Here is a 4,443-nt window from a genome sequence, read left to right as displayed (position 1 = left end):
ATGCGAGCGATCTGCTCTCGTGCAATCATATTATGCTGGGTTAGTCGGGAGAAGTTGCGAGGACCAGTTCAGCAAGAAGAAAAATAATCAAAGAAAATCGTTTGATGTGGCACACCAGCTGGACCTGACAATCAGGACCTGCCGGTCAGAACACACATAAAGTTTTAAACAGGGTAAATTGTGGAAACACTTTCGCTAAATGGGGTAAAGCGGATGAAATCTTGCTAAATGAGTAATTATTGTCGAAAATATCAAAATACTCCCTCCGTTTGGAAATACTTGTCTTAGAAATGATTGTATCTAGAACTAAAACAAGTCTAGATACAACCATTTTTAGAACAAGTATTTTCGAACGGAGGGAGTAGGAGGTAAAAACTGGAATTCACTCTATTTTTTACATCTGGACCGCCCCTTGCCATCCTCGGGCCTGCTGTCCAATTGGAGGCGTGGTCCACCTCCACGCCATCCTCCCCTGGACAGCAGGGATGGCTGCTCCTCTACAACAATTGTCATCCTCAAGCATGCTGTCTACTTGGGCATGATTCGGAATTGGATCGAGCAACCAAAAGCTCGCTGACGATGATCAAGACCGGAGCTCGGCACGGTGCTACGGTGAGCCTCAATACGGGACTCGGACAGACTAGTCTCTGGTCCGGGCTGTCTCGCCGGCCCCGACGGCGCTGGTCAAGCTAGGTAGGATGGGCTGGGCGGTGGCGGCGGCGAGTGGAATGTGGTCGTGGAGGTGGAGCAGCTGAGGCGTCATGCATGCGTGCTCGTGGACGTGGTCGTGGCGCCGTGGCGGAGGAGAAGCATCACGGCGGTGGCCCCAGTCGACAGCGTGGAGACCACAACCACGAGCTGCATGAGAGCTTGGTGACCGCGCGTGCATGCGCTGGGCGAACGACTGCATAGAGATCGGTGGTGCGGGCAGGCGGGCAGCGGCGTACGTGCATGCGCTCGGCCAGGGCGGCGTGGTGGTGTGGTGGCCTGCCACCGGCGTTGGCGCGGCGGGTCCGGGGTATGTGCAGCTGCAGTGCATGGCAAGGGGCAGAGGAGGGGACGGCGTCGTCGGGGAGAGGATGACGATTGACGAAGGCACGGTGGATGGATACACGATAAGTACATGCGGCGTGCGTACGCTAGCAACGGCGGCGCCGTGGATGGATTCATGCGAGCGTACATTGCGTTTTCTTTGAGTCGAGCGTACGCTGTTGGGCTTTACTCTTTAGCCAACGTATAATTGGGCTGCTCTTATTAACTCCCTCCTCTCACTTAAACGGGTTGGGCTATTCCCTAAACAAATACCCCTCCGTTCCAAATTATTCGTCTTAGGAATGAATGTATCTAAAGCTAAAATACATCTAGATACATGCATATCTGCGACAAGTAATTTGAAACGGGAGAGTAGATACGTTGTGTTTAGGAGAGCCTTGAAACTGAGCCGGGCCAAAACCGCCTCGACTCGGCTAGTCCTCTTATCCTCCGGGCCAAGTTGGAGGGAGCCCAAAAGCCTGCCCGGCTAGTCCATGACAATGACCAGTGCGTCCCGGATGGGGGGACTGCTCAGGATTGACGACAGGACCACCAATGTAGGCTCAGCGTCATTGGGGAGCAGAGACAGTATGTAGGCGACTTCGAGCGTGAGCACCCGATCTAGGGCATGCTGCACATCGGCCTTGGCCGCTATGGTCGGTGCGAGCATTGCATGAAGGTCACACTCTAGCTCCTTTGATAGCCATATAGCATTTCATTGCTCCTCAGGAAGCAGCAAGTATTATTTCTTACTCACGGCGATCATGGCCACGACGGCAGAGGCCATGAGGACCATCATGGATGCCTTGAGCACGACCACACTCAAATGCACCGGATGTTAGATAGATGCAAATGGGCCCCATTCAAAACATATAGTATTTGCAATCATGGTAATTTCGATTCATTGACTATTCCTGGTGGCACATTGAACATCTATCATACACACAGATGGAAACTTCCATGTGTGGATTAATAATCTTTGCTTATCATCTGATGCCTTGCATGAAAGTGCTCAACGTTTGTTTCTTTTTCTCGTTGCATATTTTTATCAATCTTCCCGTGCAACATAGGATGGCAAATGATGTGAAATATCACGCTGGACACTGAATCTTTGATATGTTCACAAAACCCCACTTATTATCTAATCAACCCATCCTCAAGTTCTTCTAAATACATTCAAACATTACATTTGGCAGGATGTAGCTTGGCTTATGTTGATTTCAAGTCCTCTCAAATCTATATGCGTGTATTTTTAAGAATGTTGTCAATAGTTCATACCATTTTCAATGCGATACAATAACATGCTGGGAGATCTCAAGTGTAGATTAGAACGTATTACAGTTATAAACTTCAACATTAGAAACATAGTGCAAAGATTAAAATGATGATGTGATAAGAAAAATGATGTGCATATTACATTAGTAGAAATGTTCATTCATACTCCATCCATTCCTAAATATAAGTCTTTTTAGAGATTTTAATATGAACTACATGCAGATATATATAGATGTATTTTAGAGTGCAGATTCACTCGTTTTGCATGCAGTTCATATTGGAATATCTAAAAAAACTTATATTTAGGAACAGAGAGTGTACATGTGATAAGAAAAGGAACAACAAGTTGCTTCTTTTGTGACTTAAGAAGGTCTTGATTGATTTCTTTAATAATTGGATGCAGCTAAATTACTTTTGGCTCTACATTCATGTGGTTTCGTAGCATAGCACGGGCATCTTACTAGTATCCAATAAATCATAAGTGTTTCGTTTTATATTCTGGGAAAGTTTCAACCCATTTGGATGTATGTTTATGTGATCAAATAGCCTTTTGAGCTTAAATAAATAGAAGATGTTTCTTTACAAACGACACATCCAAAAGGATTGAAATTTTCACATAATACAAACGAAACATTTATGATTTATTGGATTTTTTTCAATTTCTTCTGAGCACTTTAAAATATTTCATTTGGAATATGGGTCGATCTAGTATGTCGGATATTCAATGGATGACTGATAAATGAAGCTAAGTTACGGTGAGACTTGGCATGAAGTCACTGGGTCCAGGGGCGCCAACGACGGCGGGGACCTGTTCGAGCCTCCGTCACCGAGTTTGTGGGCGATGGATCCCCGGACTACTCCATCCTCCGCAAGCTCGTCCCAGCCGAGGCACCCAAGGCACAGGGATGCTCGCGGCCGCCCCGGCGAAAAGGGAGAAGCGGGGCTCGCCGGTGGGGCTTCTCCCCTGCAATTGAGAATAGCAACGAGCTAGAGGGTGGAAGAAGAGGAGGCAACAAGCACAGGGAATCGAGGAAAGGAGCTCTAGAAGCCTGGCATGGCCATGGTGGTTTACCTTGTCGGAGACGATGAAGGAGGAGGCTGCGGTCGAATTGCCTGAGCGGGAGGGCCCTCAAGAAGGGGCGGAGCTCGCACAGGGGGGGAACGGGGCTCACGAATGGTCCTAGTGGCTTAGCACCGAGGCGTCGTGTGCTTGGCCACCAAGCCCATGGGGTGGTTGCGGCCTCCGGCGAGCAGTCGCCATGGCACGAAGGAGTGGTGCTAGCAGCTGGGTGCTCTAGCAGTGACCCTTGAGGAGGACGCGCTCACTACCTCGGAGCAATCGATTTCGCTGTCAATCGCCTTGCCTCCTCAAGGGACATGGGGCGTCGCCGTGCAGCTCTCTATGGCGCACCTCGAGGACGAGCCCCGGTACTAATTGCTCGTGCGTGAGCTGGGCGAATGCGTCGTGCGCGTGCATGACCTCGGCAGCTGCAAGCAGGGAGGTGGCGAGGAGCCAGAGGTGCTCTTCTTACTACCTGCTCTATCATTTTTATGTAATTCCTGCTAGTCTGACTGGGTTTTTTTAAGGGTGCTACTCTGACTGAGTTTGTTCAATCAGACATGAACTTGTCCGTTATTATAATGAATAAAAGCCTCAAGGGCGTTTTTCTCAAAAAAAAATAAAGAACATGTATTTTTATCATTTATGCCATAAGTTGTGTCCCATTACTCAATTTCGCCACTAGAAACTTTAACTGCTCACAAATGCCATCGCTTCGTTAGGTGCATACTAAAAAATGTCATTGGACACCATTACTATCAACTCAAATCTCATTTTCCATGTTATAATGACATAAATACCTATGTACCGACATGTCAGCACTCATTCTATCTCAGTACAATAAATTGTGGGTCTCACTTGATCCCAACAATGTTCTTTTTTTCATGTAAAATTATTCGCTGCTTACTCCTGAAAAGTGGGGCCGCATTTATTATTGTGAGATAGAGAGAGCTGACATATGGGTTTAGAGGTATTTTTGTTATATAACATGGTCAATGGGGTTTCCCTGCAAAAAAAATGGTCAATGGGTTTGACCTAACAATAACGTTGTCTAATGGTATTTTTGAGCAAACATC

The 4,443-nt window shown here is 47.2% G+C and overlaps 1 non-coding gene across 1 annotated transcript; it reads left to right on the top strand.

Annotated features, from left to right (window-relative positions):
* Nucleotides 1-1,948: 1,948 nt before the first annotated feature.
* Nucleotides 1,949-2,033, top strand: LOC125549664. The gene has a single exon (XR_007301432.1). It is a non-coding gene; the product is annotated as a small nucleolar RNA R16 (small nucleolar RNA).
* The last annotated feature ends 2,410 nt before the right edge of the window (nt 2,034-4,443 follow it).

This window comes from Triticum urartu, chromosome 3 (genome assembly GCF_003073215.2).
Source record: "Triticum urartu cultivar G1812 chromosome 3, Tu2.1, whole genome shotgun sequence".
NCBI classification, from domain to species: Eukaryota; Viridiplantae; Streptophyta; class Magnoliopsida; order Poales; family Poaceae; genus Triticum; species Triticum urartu.
Note: the sequence above shows the minus strand (reverse complement) of the source record. Positions and strands in the feature narration are given on the sequence as shown.